The sequence below is a fragment of the Anomaloglossus baeobatrachus genome, chromosome 9 (assembly GCF_048569485.1).
Source record: "Anomaloglossus baeobatrachus isolate aAnoBae1 chromosome 9, aAnoBae1.hap1, whole genome shotgun sequence".
Classification (NCBI taxonomy): domain Eukaryota; kingdom Metazoa; phylum Chordata; class Amphibia; order Anura; family Aromobatidae; genus Anomaloglossus; species Anomaloglossus baeobatrachus.
This window is the reverse complement of record NC_134361.1, coordinates 202,634,456-202,654,554: the sequence shown is the minus strand read 5'-3', so window position 1 is coordinate 202,654,554 and position 20,099 is coordinate 202,634,456. Positions and strand designations below refer to the sequence as shown.

The following is a 20,099-nucleotide window of genomic DNA, read 5'->3' as shown; positions in this document are numbered from 1 at the left end:
GAAAGGCAAAAAAACTAAGTAGGGATAGGCAGGACTATAAATCCCCTCAGGCACCTCCCTGGGACCATAGTAGAAAGTACATCAAAACTATTCCTAAGGTGGGACAGGGGGTCAAGGTCCCCAATGATCCACCCCAAAATAAAATTCCCTGGGTTCCACAGGTGGGGACAAGGAAGGGTAATTTTAGTAATTCTAATTTTAATAATCACCCGAGGCACAGCGGTCCTCGTCACCCACCAAGGTTTAATTCTCGAAACTACAATAACTCACAAACTAACGTTACACCAAATAGGGTCCGAACTCCCAGGGTCTCCCAGGACAGTGTGCTGCCCGGGGCATCTGGGTTAACTATGGCCCACCTACCGCCTGATGGGGGCGAGGAGAACACACCTGTGCTAACCAGAGTGTTCTTGAATTCCAACAAACACAAAATCACTACTAATAACAATTTGAGGAATCATAATGTACCTATGAGATCCACTTACAGTAACAGAGCTAAGGAACTACCAGATACATCAGAAATGGAGGAGGCGGGACTTGACCCCGTAATTGTGGATCTAATGAATTCCTCCATCGTAACCGTTCATGGTACCCAAGAACTAACCAGTTCCGATTCCTTAAATTCTCAGAGAAATCAAATTTCCACCAATAGCGTTGTACCCTCCCTATCCCTAGAGGATCATACTCGGGTGCAGAGTGAACCAAACTCTAGCGCCATAGAAATAACCCAAATTAACCCAGGGGAACAAATTAATAAACAGAACTCCAATGTGTCCATCACCTCCCAGGGGGCCACCGATAAAAAGATCACTGAGTTTTTTCAATCAATACCATCAAAAGTTCGAATAAAAAGAAAAATAAGAGAAGAGGCTGCCGAGGGGGAGGTGGAAATGGAATCAGGGATAAATCCAACTCCAGTGAAAAAGCCAGCAACCCAACCCATATAGATCAACAGGACAAAGGGATTTTCAACCTTTCCAATTACCAGTTAAATCAAGGGGAAATCACTTTATTGAAAAGGGGACTATCATTTTGTCCATCCAGCAACACCAATACTTTCCGCCTCTTCTTGGATATAAATGAGTTTGTGCGAAAACTCACTCTACAGAGACACTTCATGATCCAATCCAAACAGAAGGGCCCAACTAAGAAAAACACTGTTGGTGAAATATTGGACACATATGTACATGTACAGGTCAAAGGGAACAGGAACTTCTATCCCCACCATCACAGGGGTAATAATATAGAAACGTTCCATCAGCTACTACTCAAAGACATCAGAGAATTCCGCTGCCACTATAAAAGAGACAACTTAGCAGGGGAAGAAAGGAGGGCTATAAATTCCCTCAAAAATAACCACAATTTGGTCATAAAGAGTGCTGACAAAGGGGGTGGGGTGGTGTTGATGGATAGAGACTGGTACATTAAGGAATGGACAAAACAGCTGGAGGACATTAAATATTATGAAGCCCTAGAAAAAGATCCATCTTGTGAGTATTTTCATCATTATAAAATCATTATTAAAAAGGCAAGTGAGGAGAGGATCCTAAACAAGAGGGAGAAGCAATATTTAGAGATCAAACACTACTCCTTACCTCACTATTCTTTTCTCCCAAAAATTCACAAGTCCATAACCAACCCACCGGGCAGACCGATAATATCTGGAATCAATTCTATCACGGCAAACTTATCACATTACATCGATTTATTTTTACAAAAATATGTGGGCCGACTAGACTCCCATCTTAGGGACTCCTCTCATCTAATCAGTCTTCTTAAAACACTCCCCGCAACCCCCAATTGCCTGTTCTTCACCTTAGATGTATCCGCATTATATTCAATATAGACCATGGGTTAGGGTTGAAGAGTGTGGACTCCTACTTGGCTGCGGACAACACCCTCCCAACTCCACAGAGGGAGTTCATCTTACAATATATCGAGTTTATACTAAACCATAACATTTTTACCTTTGAGGGCAATATTTACCGTCAGTTGAGGGGCTGTGCGATGGGGACGAGATTCGCCCCGAGTTATGCTAATTTATACATGGGGTGTTTCGAGTCCCTCTACATCGCACAGTCCCCTCTAGCCAAAGGGAACATAACCTTCTATCGCAGATTTATAGATGACCTGTTTTTCATTTGGTCAGGGTCCGAGGAGAGTGCGGTAACATTCATTAACACACTAAACCAGAACGAGTGGGGACTGAGTTTTACAGCCACCATCTCCCGGGACTCTATCCAATTTTTGGATTTAAATATCCAATTCAATGAAACATCCACCATTGAAACTTCAACTTTTTTCAAAAAGGTGGATGTCAACAGCTATTTAGAGTTTTCCAGCAGTCAACTTCCCACCTGGATCAGGAATATTCCGTACGACCAATACTGGCGTATTAGGATGAACTGTACGAATGTGGAATCCTTTAGAGCCGAAGCCAAAATATTACGGACCAGATTTAGGAATTAAGGCTATCCTAGCAAAATATTGGCTGACGCCTTCCAAAAAAGTTTGAAATTGGATCAGGAAAAGTGCCTGTCCAAGATTGAGGAAAGGGACCTGAAGGAGAGTAGGGCAAACACTGATTACAAGAGCTGCCTGGTAACCACTTACACTGACTCATACAGAAAGGTAAAGGAGCTGGTATGCAGATATTGGTACCTCCTGAAAAATGACAAAATTCTCTCGGGGATCCTACCCAATAAACCAAAAGGTAGTGTTCCGTAGAAATAGGAATTTAAAAAGCATGATTGCCCCTAGTAAAATATTTAATGAGAAATCCACCATGTCACCGAAGGAGTTAGACATAAAAAAAACAGTAGGGAATTTCCGCTGTGGCCAACCAAGGTGCCTATGTTGTAAAACACTGAAACAAGGTACACATCTATTCAAGTCCAACATCACGGGGGAAGAATTTTCTATAAAGCAACACCTTACCTGTACCACCTCCTATGTGATCTATCTATTGGAATGTCCCTGCGGCCTACAATACGTAGGTCGTACAACACAAATGTTACACAACAGGCTAAATGGTCACAGATACAACATCCACCATGGTCTACTTACACACAGCCTATCAAAACATTTTCTGTGTGAACACAATAAGGACAGTGACACCTTCAAAACAACAATTATTGAAGAAATCATGACAGATAATATGGATAGATACTGGAAGCTAGTGGAGCGGGAATCCTTTTGGATTTTCAAACTAGCCACCCTACATCCTGAAGGTCTAAATATAATGACGGAACGAGTAAAATAGGATAGTTAAGAAGGACCAAAATACCATTTCAGAAAAAACTTTAATTTGAAAATTCATAATTGAAAATCATCAATTTATTATCTAACCACTCATTTTTTCCCCCTTTTTTCTTCCTCTTTTTTTTTTTTCTCTCTTCCCTCCTTGGACTTTTCTCCCTTTCCAATCTTTCAAATTTACCTCTGTCACATTCCTCTATTACTTATAATTTTCTCTATATAATTTTCTCCACATAATTTCTTCCATATGAATTTATCATTAACATATATGGGATGTCAGCTCCAGCCAAATAATTTAATTGAGTCTCAGATGGGGAACAATATTTTTATTAAAAGTTCCAATTTATATTTTTAATTACTTAAATAGTTTTTTAATTTCTCTGAAAGAATTTTTTATCTAAAACACTCTTTTTTATGAAAATCCAAATGAAAAATTATTTGGGTCTCTATATTAGTTTCATGTAATCATTTCTTAATTAACAGTAACCTTCCTGTTTTTTAGTCACTCCCCATACTGCCAATATGGCATCACATACGCATTACATTAAATGGAGGCAAAATATACATCTATTGTCTATCAATTTTAATGTTTTTTATGCACATTTTTTTTATTATTATGTATTGGTGTTTTTTGTAAACCCATATGTACCATTGTTTTTTTATGAAGGCACAAGAGCGGTATCTTCTAGGGGAGAGCCTTCCCAACCTACTAATTGTCTGAATGATCCCACCCCGATGGGGATTTAATTTGATTAAGGGATTAAGGATCAACTTTCTCTCTTTTTTTTTTTTTTCCATCTAGTTTGTGTATTTAAGATCTGAATTTTCTGCTTTTTACTGCTACCTGAGGAAGGGGGAGGTTGTACCCCCGAAACGCGTAGTGGCATGTTAATCTTCAATAAATCTACTTCCCAACAACCTCATCACCACTTTTCTGAGCAGCGCAGCGAAACCGTGTATTTTCCTTTTTTTCCCCCACTTATTAAACCTGACAGGGCACACCTGTGAAGTGAGAACCATTTCCGGTGACTACCTCTTGAAGCTCATCAAGAGAATGCCAAGAGTGTGCAAAGCAGTAATCAAAGCAAAAGGTGGCTACTTTGAAGAACCTAGAATATAAGACAGATTTTCAGTTGTTTCACACTTTTTTGTTAAGTATTTCATTCCACATGTGATAATTCATAGTTTTGATGCCTTCAATGTGAATCTACAATTTTCAGAGTCCTGAAAATAAAGAAAACTCTTTGAATTAGAAGGTGTGTCCAAACTTTTGGTCTGTACTGTACATACACACATACATACATATACACACACACACATACATATACTCAGCTTTATATAATAGATATTCCCCATAGACATCTAATGTTTAATAATAAACAATTTATACAATAAATAATATATATTATCTACCAAGCAAAAGATTTACTATTTACAAACAATGAGAAAACCTGTTTATATAAATCTTTTCCAGCCACAGATTTCTATACATTTATATTATAAGAAAACAGACAGGATATTATTATTCCACATTCTCTGCCCCATTCATCGGTTGCAGCAAACATGGCGGCCGGCTGCTGTGATGTCACAATGCTCGGGGTTCTCCATGATGATGTCATAATGGAATGGAATGCCGGAGGGTATAGAAGCCCCCGCACAGGGACATCACTGCCATTTCTTGAGTTGATGCTTTTGCTGACACTTCACTTTGGTTCTGGAAGAGTGATCTAGTTTGTGCTCCACATCTAGTGTTTACTTCCTATTACTTGTTATTGATCTTTGATCAGGGCACAATAATACCGGTGCCCGGAGAGCTCAGATCTCCAAATTCTATCAGCTCCAGGTACCTAAGACATGAGTGCCCGGGAGCTGCGTCAGCTGATTGCTGACAATGAAGCATGGCTGCGCCGACCACAAAATCGAGGTAAGTGAAATATTGGGGGACGATAGACAATATTCACACCCTATAGGGCAGGGGGCTCAAACTCGGCTGGGGATAAGGGCCACACATAGAGAAAGAAATTGGGGAGGGTCGCACTCTTTTCAGGACAAAGTGACATTTTTATTGGTACTATATTTTTTTTCTATACAGCTTTGTATCTCCATTTTTGAACATTTTTGGGGGGTTTAAAAAAAATAAAATAAAATTATACACACACACACACAAGTAAGTAATACAGTTTTACAATTGGCACCATATAGTAATTTTGGCCTTTTTGTAGTAATGTTCCAGTCCTGGTCCACATCTTTTAGTAATGTCACAATCAGTGGCGTAACTAGAGTTGGATGGGCCCCGGTGCAAAGTTTAGACCTGGGCCCCCCCTCCACATACACAGACACTTGGGGTAAGGCATACCTCCCAACTTTTAAAGAAGGAAAAGAAGGACAAAGTTTGCGGAGCGCGTAGCGCGCCGCGGCAAATTTTTAGGCCACGCCCCCTAACCACACCCATTTCACAGTCACGCCCATATCCACTCCCCATCCACACCCATTCAGCATGGACACGCAGGCAGCCGGCGGGCCTCCAGCATGGACACGCAGGCAGCCGGCGGGCCTCCAGCATGGACACGCAGGCAGCCGGCGGGCCTCCAGCATGGACACGCAGGCAGCCGGCGGGCCTCCAGCATGGACACGCAGGCAGCCGGCGGGCCTCCAGCATGGACACGCAGGCAGCCGGCGGGCCTCCAGCATGGACACGCAGGCAGCCGGCGGGCCTCCAGCATGGACACGCAGGCAGCCGGCGGGCCTCCAGCATGGACACGCAGGCAGCCGGCGGGCCTCCAGCATGGACACGCAGGCAGCCGGCGGGCCTCCAGCATGGACACGCAGGCAGCCGGCGGGCCTCCAGCATGGACACGCAGGCAGCCGGCGGGCCTCCAGCATGGACACGCAGGCAGCCGGCGGGCCTCCAGCATGGACACGCAGGCAGCCGGCGGGCCTCCAGCATGGACACGCAGGCAGCCGGCGGGCCTCCAGCATGGACACGCAGGCAGCCGGTGGGCCTCCAGCATGGACACGCAGGCAGCCGGCGGGCCTCCAGCATGGACACGCAGGCAGCCGGCGGGCCTCCAGCATGGACACGCAGGCAGCCGGCGGGCCTCCAGCATGGACACGCAGGCAGCCGGCGGGCCTCCAGCATGGACACGCAGGCAGCCGGCGGGCCTCCAGCATGGACACGCAGGGAGCCACAGTGAGGCGGCCGGTCGCCCACACAGTGAGGTGGCCGGTCGCCTTCACAGACAGGCGGCAGGGGGGCGCCCGCACAGACAGGCGGCAGGGGGGCGCCCGCACAGACAGGCGGCAGGGGGGCGCCCGCACAGACAGGCGGCAGGGGGGCGCCCGCACAGACAGGCGGCAGGGGGGCGCCCGCACAGACAGGCGGCCGGGGGGCGCCCGCACAGACAGGCGGCCGGGGGGCGCCCGCACAGAAAGGCGGCCGGCCGACCGCACAGACAGGCGGCCGGCCGACCGCACAGAGAGGCTCCGGCCGGGGGTGAGGGGGGGGGAGGGAGGGAAATCAGCGCTGGGGAGATTTTACTGTACCAGCAGCAGCACAGGCAGCGCTCCTCTCTGTTATGCCACGTCTACTGGGATGGTAGGAGGGAAAAGCAGGGAGGCGGAGAGAGAGTGGGTGGGCGGAGCCCAGGAGCCGGCCGTCCCGATCGTGGCAACGGGACAAACAACGTAAAGCGTGAAAGTCCCGCTGTATCCGGGACGGTTGGGAGGTATGGGGTAAGGGATAATGACACTGACACTCGGGGTACAGGATAATGACGCTGACACTTGGCTCTCACCCACAGCACCCTGAAATCCCTCTATCAGCACCCAGCTTTCCTATGTTCTGATATTTATCTTGTCCTCAGCACCCAGCTTTCCCATATCAGAGCATGAGAAAGCTGGGTGCTGAGAGATGTATAGCAGAGCATGGGAAAGTTGGCTGCTGAGGGAAAGAGCCTTTTTCCCTCAGCACAAAACATTTCCATCCCATACTTGTATCTTTGTCCCCCCTGTATAAAGTTCTCAAAATACTATAACAGCCCCCACATAGCCTTCCAAATAATTGTATAAAGGGTCTCACATAACCCTTCATATATTAGAATGCAGATACATAGCCCTCCATATATTATAATGCACCCCCATAATCCTCCATGTATAAAGTAGCCCTTCAATTATAATGCATTTCCCATAGTTCTCCATGTATTAAAATTCACCCCATAGTTCTCCATATATTATACTGCACCACATAGTCCTCCATGTTTTATAATGCACTTCCATAGTCCATGTATAAGGTAGCCTCCATAGTCCTCCATATATTATAATGCAGCCCCCATAGTCCTATATGTATTATAATCCAGCCCCATCAATTTTCATATTGTATTATGCAGCCCCATACTCCTCCATGTATAATGTACCCCTAGTCCATGTATAAGGTGTCCTTCATGTTTTTTATGCAGTCCCATAGACCTCCATGTGTCATGCAGCCAGCCACCCCAGGGCCTCCATGTGTCATGCAGCCAGGCCCCTCCAGGGCCTCCATGTGTCATGCAGCCAGGCCCTCAGGCCTCCATGTCATGCAGCCAGGCCCCTCCAGGCCTCCATGTGTCATGCAGCAAGGCCCCTCCAGGCCTCCATGTGTCATGCAGCAAGGCCCCTCCAGGCCTCCATGTGTCATGCAGCAAGGCCCCTCCAGGTCTCCATGTGTCATGCAGCAAGGCCCCTCCAGGCCTCCATGTGTCATGCAGCAAGGCCCCTCCAGGCCTCCATGTGTCATGCAGCAAGGCCCCTCCAGGCCTCCATGTGTCATGCAGCAAGGCCCCTCCAGGCCTCCATGTGTCATGCAGCAAGGCCCCTCCAGGCCTCCATGTGTCATGCAGCAAGGCCCCTCCAGGCCTCCATGTGTCATGGAGCCAGCAAAATAAAAAAACAAGTACCTCTCTTCTCCTTTTGACCCCTGCAACCACGGTAGTTATGACCCTGCCCCCATATGTCACACACACTGCTCCCCATACAGCCTGCACCCCCCATAGCACACACACTACACCCCCATATGTCACACACCCTGCCCCACATATCTCACCCTGCCTGTACCCCAACTTACCCCTCTCAAACACTCTGCACCCTTCACATCCTTCTGTCACAGTCTGCAGCCCTCATATGCCACTCACCCTGCACTCCCCTCCCCCTCGTGCCCCCTCTTTTCTCATTACCAGTCATCATGTGTCCATGTCTCCTTCAGGAATCCGTATCTTCTGATGCTTTCTGCCCGGCAATCCTGTGTCTCCTCCCACACACTCACATGGGCATGACATCATCGCAGGTCCTGGAAGGATGGATTTCGTCTGCTGTGCAGGAGCGCTTCTGCTCTGCCGCAGCTCAGAAACGCCTGGTGGGTCTCTCCAGGTCAGGGGGCCCCTCTGCCCCCTGCTGACACCGGGCCCCCTGACTCACAGGCCGGCCCCCTGGCGGTCGCGTAGTCGGCCACTACACAGCGCATCTCCTCTGTTACAGAGAGGAGCCGGCTGTGCAGAGCGGCTGCCGGGCCCCTAAAACCCTGCGGGCCCGGTCGCAGTGGCGACCGCTGCGACCGCGGTCGTTACGCCCCTGGTCACAATCCTGCTCCACATTCTGTAGTAATGTGCCCATTTTTGTCCCCTTGTAGTAATGTGCCCATCCTTGTCCCCTTGTAGTAATGTGCCCATCCTTGTTCCTGTCCTGTAGTAATGTTCCCATCCTATAGTCAGGGGCGTACATAGAACTCATTGGGCCCCATAACAAAATTTCTAATTGGGCTCCACCCCCCCAAAAAAAAAAATAATAATAATAATATTCGGCTGGGTCTCAGAAGAGCATATCCCACAACTCCAGCCCTTACCAATTAATTTTCCTCTAATTGAAGATTCCCCTTTCATTGCAGCCATAAAATATGATGGCAACAAAAGTGCCCCACAGACACTGTATGATACCCCACAGTAAATTCTTCCACAGTACCCTCCACACGCACACTTTGATGACCCTACTGTACCCTCTTCAACTACTCTGGCAATGAATGGTGATCCCCGACACAGTAAGATCCCCAACTGTGACACCCCCCCACGGCCCTCCATGCAGTATAATGGCCCTTACTATCCTCCAATTAGTATAATGGCCCCCACACAGCCCTCCACACAGTATAACGGACCCCACACAAACCTTCATACTGTATAATTGCTTTCTCACAGCATAATGGCCCTCATATAACTCTAGATAAAGTATAAAGGCTCCCTCATAGCTCTCCAAATATTATAATGGCCCCGCAAAGCCTTACATATAATATAATGGGCCTCACATAGTCCTCCATATAGTTTAATGGGCCTCACATAGTCCTCCATATAGTATAATGGTGCTCCATCTCCCATTCTGCGCACCCCCCATTGTGCACCATCCCCCATGCTGTGCACCCCTCATCGTGCTACACCTCCCATGCTGCGCACCCCCCATCGTGCTCCATCCTCCATGCTGCACACCCCCCCATCGTGCTCCATCCCCCATGCTGGGGCCGCCGGGGACGGGTCCAAGCATGGCAACGTGTGCCGGGGGCGGGGCTGAGCGGGTGAGGCGTCAGCGTATGCTGGCTCCCTGCACATGTGTACCGGGAGCCGGTGTACGCTGGTAACCATGATACACATCGGGTAACTAAGGGAAGCGCTTCCTATAGTTACGCGATGTGTATCATGGTTACCAGCGTACACCGGCTCCGTCACGATCCCAGCATCGCAAGGTTATGTCCGTTGGGAGCGGAGCCGAGTGTGCAAACGTGTGGCGGGGGCGAGCGGGCGAGGCGTCAGCGTATGCCAGCTCCCTGCACATGTGTACCGGGAGCCGGTGTACGCTGGAGCGGGGCTGAGCGGGCGAGGCGTCAGCGTATGCCGGCTCCCTGCACATGTGTACCGGGAGCCGGTGTACGCTGGAGCGGGCGATGTGTGCGGAGGGCCGGGGTGAGCGGCCAATCCATGCAGGGGGCAGGGCCAGGCCGTGGCGAGCGGCCAATCCGTGGGGGGGCGGGGCAGGCCGAGCCCAGCGGCCAATCCGACAGTTGTCACTGTAACGACACTGTCACGGTGACACAATTTTGGAGCAAGACAGACAGACAGACAGACAGACAGAATAAGGCAATTATATATATAGATAGGCTTCACATAGTCCTCCATCTATTATATAAAGCTGAGTGTATGTATGTATGTGTTTATGTTCGCTAAAAGAACGTGCACCATTGCATGTACAATCACAAAATTTTGCACAGACACTCCATTTGACTCAGGGAATGTCATAGACTATGTTTTGTCGGGAAATTTTAACCTCGCGCGTTACAGTTATTTGCCAAAAAAAACCTGCCTCCATTAAAGTCAATGGAGCTGGGAGCCACAGTGCAGCCAGAACTTCAGAAGAATGCGCAGCCACACCCTTGAATGGAATGTTGGCGTGTCACAATGCAGCCAGAGAAAGAGACAGGGAAAGAGACAGACAAACAGGGAAAGAGAAACCCCCTGACCTAGCCAAGCCCGCGGATAGCAGCATACTCACCTCTCCTCGCCGCAGCTCCTGTCTGTTCTTTGCACACCTCAACATGGCGGCGACTGTCGCACATTAGTGATGTCACTGCTGTGCTGAGCTGTCAGAGAATAGACACTAGTGTCACAATGATGAGAAGGGAGCGCTGCGTTCGGTCACATCATTACTTTCAAATGTATCAGCATCTGCGATAAATTTGAAAGTGCGCTTCTGGGCGGAGGGCCCGGTGATGGCACTGGCACCGTGAGCAATCGCTCCCAGGTCTCTCCAGCTCACGGGCCCCATAGCAGTGTCCTGGCCTGCCTCTGTTGATGGTACGCCACTGCCTATAGTAATGTGCCCATCCTTGTCCAGTTCTTGTAGTAATGTGCCCCATCCTGGTACCCATCTAATAGTAAAGTGCCCCATTGTGGTCCTGATCCTGTATTAATGTGCCCATCCTAGTCCCCACCCTAAAGTAATGTGCCCCATCCTTTTGCCCATCCTGTAGTATTGTGCCCATGCAGGTCCTCTTCTTGTAACAATGTCCCATCCTGGTCCGCTGTTGTGCTATTCTACACACACACACACACACACACAAACACACGCGCACACTTCACACACACCCTGACCTGTGCAGCCTCAGCAGGCAACACACACACACCAAAACTTTCTTCTTACCACCTGTCCTCAGTTGTCTCAGCATCCTCTTTCCTGCTTCATGCGGCCCGCAAGCATGTAGACTTGGTAACGATCGCAGCCACTGTCAGCGCTTTATCTGAAATGCGGATGAACGTTCTGCCGGCGCTGCGCAGACTCAAGATCTCTCTGCACAACTTTTCCAATAGCAGTTGCTGGCCAATCAGAGGCAAGCAACTGATGTCATACGGGTCAGTTGCTTGCCTCTGATTGGCCGGTGGCTGCCATTAAGTTGTGCAGAGAGAGCTCGACTTCACAGCTCCAGCAAAACGGTCATCTGAAATAAAGCGCTGACGGCTGCGGCCCCTGCACCGGCTGTGATCATTACCGGGTCCACGTGCCTGCCATATTTGAGACCTCTGCTATAGGGTATTCCTGGGAGGGGATATCATGGGGTATGATGGGCCACATTTTAGGACAGACACTGCAGGTAAACTAAAGTCCAAAATAAGGCAATTTTTTCTAGTGTTCTCCTCTCCCTAAACACCACAGCAGCAGATGGGCCGATCCCTATAGGCCAAAAGTGTTTGACAAAATTGGATAAATAATTAAATTATCATTTCTTTATAGGTCAGGCCATAACTGTCCATAGGTTGAGGTCTCAAGAAAGACATCAGAGAAGACCTACCAGAGGACATCAGAGAGACAGCAATGCTGTCACTGAGAGGAGAGGGAGACCTGCCAGAGATCCTCTACACCGTAGAGGACAAGAGGGCAGGGAAAGAAGCCGCTCTCCTCTAAGACCAGCCTCTGCCGGGCCCTCCAGCACAACAGCGGAGGGCAGCAGGGGCAGGAATAGAGAAAGAAGCCGCTCTCCTCCTAGACCAGCCCCTGCCGGGCCCTCCAACTCAACAACGGAGGGCAGCAGGGACAGGAGCAGAGAAAGAAGCCGCTCTCCTCCTAGACCAGCCCCTGCCGGGCCCTCCAGCTCAACAGCGGAGGGCAGCAGGGGCAGGAGTAGAGAAAGAAGCCGCTCTCCTCCTAGACCAGCCCCTGCCGGGCCCTCCAGCTCAACAGCAGAGGGCAGCAGGGGAAGGAGTAGAGATAGAAGCCGCTCTCCTCTAAGACCAGCCCCTGCGGGGCCGTCACCATCCATCCACGCACCTATTCAACCGCAGGCAGAGCCTGTGATCCCACCACCACTGCCACAGGTGCAGCCACCTGTACAAAATGTACCTGCACCAAGGAGAAGGCATGGTAGGATTAGCTGGAGAGCTCGCCAAATTGCGAGACTCCCAACAAGGAATGTAACCTCACAGGAGGAGGGCGAGAGATGTCCCATATGTATGGAGGACTATCAGATCGGAGAGCAGCTCACAGTCGTCCCGTGCAACCACTTCTTCCATCCGGGTTGCATTTCTGACTGGCTGCGCTCCAGCTTTCTCTGCCCCCTGTGCCGTAACCACTGCTTCAGACGCGCACCACAATGACATCTTAAGATGTCCATGGTGCGGGCAGTGGAGGAGACCATCTTGAATTCCAGCCCTGGTAAGGACCCTGCATTCATTACAACTAATTTGAAGGCTGTAAAAAAAAAATAAATAAATCATCTTTAACTTCTTGCTGTTCTGTTCTCTAGTTACCATCAGCTTTGGTCAATATCCAACATGAAGGGCTAAACCCAGGACGTCCCCCAAACACCGGACGGTAAGTCACCCCTCCCTCCTCTGTCCAGTGATATGTACATTACATGTAACAGAGAAATAATCGCTGCTTTCTCCTCTTTGTAGAAGGAAAGTCTAAAAACTTTTGGAAAACAAAGAATAATTAGATCAGAACAACCTGTACTTCATGTAAGGAAATATTAGGATTCAATTTATTTTAGTCTCCAGATCATTTTACTAGGAAGTTATTCATATGATAAAATCAGGGGTAGAACGATCATTGTCGGGACCTCTGCGGGGCCCGGGGGGGTACAGGGTGCTATATAATACTGCCGTGGGCGGGGAGGACGCCGCCACGCGCTCGCTAACGCTCGGGTCCGGCGCTGCTGCGACTGCTGCTGCTCGGTGGCTCGAGCGGTGGGCCGGATCCGGGGACTCGAGCGGCGCCCCTCGCCCGTGAGTGAAAGGGGTGATTGGTTTGGGGGATTTAGTCCGTGACGCCACCCACGGGTTGTGGTGAAGGTAGGCACCACCGCTGCTGGTGACGGGGATCCCGGGAGCGATGGTAGGGAGCAGGTGGGATGTTGTTTTCCCCCTCCGTGGGTAGGGGTCGGTGGTCCCGGGGCCCGGTGGTGTGACAGGGAGGCAGGGTTGGTGAGGTGCAGGATTTGCAGGGACAGCGCGGCGCGGTGCCGGATGGCACGGGTGTACTCACTCAGCAAGAAAGGTACAAAGTCCTCGGTAAACCAAACGGCTGGATGGACGGGTCCCGCAGCCGGCTGCAGGGTCTCTCCCCGGACAGGTGATGGCGGCTGTCTTTCCCTGCACCTTTGTGTACTTGTTTGACTACGATGGATCCCCAACGGTAGTCCGCTCCCCGGTGTATGGATGCCGGAGGAGCCCGTTTGCCCGCAGGCGCTGGCCCTTGGGTCTCTAGCCTTAGGCGGTAGCTGTATACCCTCACGGTGTGGGCGGTTGCCTTCTATCGGGTCTTTGGCTGTTAGGAAACCCCTGGGGTTCCGGTCACACTCGGATTTGACTATTGTCGGCGGCTCCAAGCCTGGTCGGGGTCCGATGGCTCTGCCTGTGTGTGCTGGCTTCACTTCGCTCCCCGGTCGGTACCGGCGGGCCAACGCCCGACCCCGGTCCTACGGTTCCGCGTTGCTTCACCACTCCTGCAGACGGCCACCACTGTCTAACAACCTTGTTGTCAGTGCCTGGGCCACAAACCCAGACACTCAAGTGCTTACTCCTCTCACTTCAAACTCCAAACTCTAGCTCCCACTTTTCCCGCCTCCAGGCCTGTGAACTCCTTGGTGGGTGGGGCCAACCACTTGGCTCCGCCCCACCTGGTGTGGACATCAGACCCTGGAGGGAGGCAACAAGGGTTTTGTGTTTGGCTAATGTTACTGTCTAGTGGGGGTGGGGGTGTGTGAGTGTTACCTGTGACGACCTGGCTAGTCCAGGGCGCCACAATACCAGAATAGGGACAAAGATACAAGCATGGGATAGGAAAGCTGGTTACTGAGTGAAAGAAGTGCTTTCCCTCATCACCCAACTTTCCCATGTTTTTCTATACATCTTTCTTTCATCACCCAACTTTCCCATGCTCTGCTATACATATTTCTTTCATCACCAATCTTTCTCATGTTATGATATCATGGGAAAGCTGGGTGGTGAAAGATATATAGCAGAGGATAGGAAAGCTGGGTGGTGAGGGAAAGATGTATAGCAAAGCATGGGAAATCTGGATGCTGAGAGAAATACATATAGTAGAGCATAGGAAAGCTGGGTGCTGAGGAAAAGATATATAGCAGAGCATTATGAAAGCTGGGTGCTGAGGGAAAGTTATATAGCAGAGCATTAGGAAAGCTGGATGCTCAAGGAAAGAGGTACAGCAGAGCATGGGAAAGCTGGAGGGGGGGTGAAGTCCAAATCTTACAGCGGGGCTCTAGAACTTTACTTACGCCACTGGATATAATGATTTGTCATTTTCTCTTCACAGAAATCTGCATTATTTTAAAGGCTGGAAAAAAAATCATCTTTACCTTCCTGTTGTTCTGGTCTCTTTGGTCACTTCTCACCAATCATGAAGGACCATGAACGTGGACCTCCCAAAACAGCGGATGGTGAGTTCCCCTCATTTCCTCTTCTCTCCGCCCCATGATCTGTATATTACATGTAATATAATACTTATTGTTGTTTTTTTCCTTTTTACAGACAGAAGCTCCAAGTCTATAAACCATTGAGGGATTGGATCAGAGCGACCTGCGCTTCATGTAAGTAGATATTAGGATTTGCTTCTTTTCTTCAGCTCTTTTGTATTTCCTTCAGGAATCTGTTGATGGGATGTAATATCTTGTCGTCTTCTCTTTACAGAAATCTACACAAGTTCCAGGTCATTTCCATCAAGATCCACAGATTCTCATCAGCTCCATGGAGACAGATCCATCATCTGCAGAGATCCTGAGATCAGCTGCAGCTCCAGACGATGTTCTCACATATTCCACATACGGGCGGCACGGTGGCTCAGTGGTTAGCACTGCAGTCTTGTGGTGGCTCAGTGGTTAGCACTGCAGCCTTGCAGCGCTGGGGTCCTGGGTCTAAATCCCACCAAGGACACCATCTGCAAGGAGTTTGTATGTTCTCCCCGTGTTTGCGTGGGTTTCCTCCGGGTTCTCCGGTTTCCTCCCACACTCCAAAGACATCCTGATAAGAAATTTACACAAAATATTGATAAAAATAAATCATATTGACCTTGTCTATGTCTGGTTGTGACTTTACTATATAGAATTATGTTAGATAATGATAAGTGACTGGAGGGAGTATTCAGGAGTATGGATGAGCGGACCCCTGGATGTTCGGGTTCACTGGGTTCTGCCAAACTGTAGTTAAAAGTTAAGCTCGGCACCTGAAGTTGACCCCGGACCTCAAACCACATAGAAGTAAATGGGTGCAGAACCTATATAGGCTGGTGAGGGACACTAGGGGCCAGCGGTAGGCCCCGGGGTCCCTCACCCTAGATACAGGATTTCCTTTCGCTTGGTACTCCCCCATATCTAGCATGAGAATGTGATTGCAAACTTCTAAATTCTCACAGTGCACGCACTGCACGCTGTCAATATTCTTAGGTCCCGTATATATACTGTATATATATATATATATATATATATATAGAGCACAGTGGCCTCCATAATCTTAAAATAGATGGAGTTTGGGACCACCAGAACTGTTCCTAGACCTGGCCGTCCAGCCAAACTGAGCAATCATGGAAGAAGAGCCTTGGTGACAGAGGTAAAGAAGAACCCCAAGATTACTGTGGCTGAGCTCCAGAGATGCAGTAAGGAGATGGGAGAAAGTTCCACAAAGTCAACTATCACTGCAGCCTCCACCAGTCGGGCCTTTATGGCAGAGTGGCCAGATGGAAGCATCTTCTCAGTGCAAAACATATGAAAGCCGCATAGAGTTTGCAAAAAAAACACATGAAGGACTCCCAGACTATGAGAAATAAGATTCTCTGGTCTGATGAGACGAAGATAGAACTTTTTGGTGATAATTCTAAGTGGTATGTGTGGAGAAAACCAGACACTGCTCATTACCTGCCCAATACAATCCCCACAGTGAAACATGGTGGTGGCAGCATCATGCTATGGGGACAGGGACAGGATGACTAATTGCAATTTAAGGAAAGTTGAATGCGGCCAAGTACAGAGATATCCTGGAAGAAAACCTCTTCCAAAGTGCTCTGGACCTCAGACTTGGCCGAAAGTTCACCTACCAACAAGACAATGACCCTAAGCACACAGCTAAAATAACAAAGGAGTGGCTTCAGAACAACTCTGTGACCATTCCCGACCGACCCAGCCAGAACCCTGACCTAAACCCAATTCAGCATCTCTAGGGATCTGAAAATGGCGTCCACCAGCGTTCACCATCCAACCTGACGGAACTGGAGAGGATCTGCAAGGAAAAATGGCCGAGGATCCCCAAATCCAGGATCCCTAGAAGACTCATGGCTGTACTAGCTCAAAAGGGAGGGTGCCTCTACTCAATACTGAACAAAGGGGCTGAATACTTATGACCATGTGATATTTCAGTTTTTCTTGTTTAATAAATTTGCAAACATCTTTCTGGTTTTTTGTGTCTGATGGCACAGAGTGTACATTAATGAGAAAAAAAATGTACTGTTTTGAATTTAGCTATCTCTTATCTCAGAATTACCTCTGGAGGTGAGGATATCTGAGCCGCCACTCTAACCCTGTGTTACGGTCGCCAAGGGGCAGCGAGCATCCGGGAGTGGACCCACTGGGCAGTACACCGGCCTCTCCTGGAGGAGCTAACCTAGAGCTAACCCTTATACAGGGATTGTCAGGCGCAGCCCAAGGCGGCCTAAATGCACGGCAGCCAGGACCAGTGGAGTAGGCTCTGATGGACTGGTGAGCCTCTGATATCCGGTACTGGTGTGCTCAGACATGGCAGCACAGATGTGAAGACTCAGACGTGTCTTTACTGTAGATGCTTTGGAGGGGCAGATAACGGCTTAGGAATGACAGTGGCAACCTTTCTTACCATAAATTGCCGTTGCAAATTTTTCCAACAACCTATAGTTTAGAATTTGTACCAGCCTAGTGATGGGTCGTGTCCATCTGCTCATCCCTCAGGAAAATGGAGACCCCCAACCTATATCACAAATCTATGCAGCCAGGAAGAGGTGGAGGTGTTTGGTTCTGTCTGTTGATAGCTAAAGTAATCACTGACCCGGATGGATCTGGAACCAGCCTTCTGTTACAGAACACAAGGGGCTCCTGGGGTCAGGTGGATCCTCCAAACCCAAGGTCTGGGTGGGCACATGGGCCATGGGTATCTAAGCAGCAGGAATGTATTGCATGCAGAACACAAGCAGCAAAGTATAGGAAATTAAAATATTTAATAAAGGTTCTGGTAGCCCCAAGCAGGATTTATAGAAACCACAACCAAACTATCACGCTGGGTACAGGGAAGTACCACACATACGGCAACAGGGAAGGGAAACCCTGTGTCTAGGGAAGGGGGAGATAGTGACCCCTGACCAAACCTTCCGCTGGCCCCTGGTTCCCCTGACCACCCTAGATAGGTTCCACATCTATGCACTTAGCAGGATACCTGGCCCTGGCTGACCCTGAACTGGGTCCTAGGTAAGGAATGGATGGGATGAGCGCTTAATCAACCAACTAGTCTCTAAAGAAGACACATGTGGGACAAACAGGGAGAGGAACGGCAACAAACAGCAATGTTTCTTCAGATGAATACAAGCTGACTGCTTGCATCCAAGGCCTGAATAGGAATATAACTCTATCACTAGCAAAAACTAAGGGGAAATGTGGGTATTTAAGGACACAAGCGGAAGTGATGATGATTAGCATCTGAAAGGTGAGGATATCCACAGGGTCCTAAAAGGAAAGGGATTAACCCCAAAGATAGGGTATAAAGTCACAACACAGCAGGAAGAATAGAAGATCAGAGAGCAGTTTGTGTAACCAAGCACTACGACCTTCTACAGCCGGACCCCACAGGACTGTCTGTCAACCGTGACACAAGCAGTTCAACTCCTGAAGACCTGTGATTACTAGCATTGTAACTGGAAGCAGGAGACTGTGGAAGTGAAAACCACAGGCAGGTAGCAGACAAAACTGAGGAGTAACACGAAAGTCTAATACCATGGAAGCCACACACAGCCAGGAAGATGTCTTTGAAACCACCAGCAGGTTGCGACACTGGAAACCGCAAGTAGGTAACTAAACTGGAAATTACAGACAAATTGCAAATTTACAGAAGACTGCAGGCAGATAACTCAGGAACTGGAAACCACAGGCAGCCAGGAGACATCCAGGAGACATTAGATGAGATCCTGGTGTTAAGTTGAACTCTTAATCAGAGATCACTTGTTGCCTACTGCCTGGCCTAATTGGTGTGGATCGAGTGCATGCTTGAAAAATGAGATCAGACACACAGTCGGATATTCATCTTTCCTCGACAAAAGTCGGCCCGGACTCTGGCTGATTTATTCAAGGGCATGCCTTTATATAACCTAGGAAAGGGGCATGGTCGGCTCTACAGTGTGCATACTTGGATGTGTCCATTGGTCAGTGGGTTGAACAATGTGTTAGTCCATCAGCTGATTGGTGGGTGTCATCGTAGGCGGGTCTATGACATCATTGGATGGATCCATGGTGATGGGAGGGACGTCATCTGGTGGATCATGGTCTGTGATGTCATCGGGGGCCATCTTGGGTTCCTCTGAAGACTGACTGGCTTATGTATAGAGAATTTATTTCATTGAACACACTTCTCACAATGCTCTATGTCCAGAGGTTAAGTATTTCAACTTATGGCTCTCCTCAACAGTCCCCCCTAAATACTTTATTAACGTTCTGACCCTACCGTGGTCATCTAACACAACTTTTTTCGTTTTGCTATCCGCTATACAAGAAATGCTAAGCCTTTTTCCCCCAGTGGTACAGACTGTTGATCAGAGAGTTGATCACATCCCACACACACAGTTCACAGGGGCATAGGTAACGTCCCAGTCCTTAGAACAGACTATTTAATGCCGAAGAGCTCACCCAAATTTTGAGATTAATCGATTAGAAAGAGTAAGGCAATTGTAAGAATAATCTTCTTACCGTTATGCTGCAGCTTTTACAATTACTGTTTCTGAAAGACTGATTCTCAGTCAACATCTGAGTGCTGTCCACGTCTTTGAGACTTTTCTACCTGAATACACCTGATTGTATCACAACTCTAATGTATCTCTTCTTGTCTCGGGTTCATAATCTACCACAAGGAGGCCTTTAACAAGATTTCCCTTACACATGGATCCGATTACCTTTAGTAACATAGAGTCGCAGTTTTACGGCTTCAAATACCAACAAATAAGACAATACCAGTTACCTACAGGTGTATGTTATCCTTAAAAAGTCACTTAAACCCTTAAACTAATTGGTTGGTTCAGGTCAGATAATGTTTTTCCCA

At 48.7% G+C, this 20,099-nt stretch overlaps 1 long non-coding RNA gene across 1 annotated transcript; it reads left to right on the top strand.

The window, feature by feature from the left end:
- Positions 1 to 12,097: 12,097 nt before the first annotated feature.
- Positions 12,098 to 15,800, top strand: LOC142250686 (uncharacterized). Its single transcript, XR_012725254.1, has 6 exons — positions 12,098 to 12,972; positions 13,064 to 13,131; positions 13,215 to 13,277; positions 15,094 to 15,217; positions 15,309 to 15,367; positions 15,468 to 15,800. It is a non-coding gene; the product is annotated as an uncharacterized LOC142250686 (long non-coding RNA).
- Positions 15,801 to 20,099: the final 4,299 nt, after the last annotated feature.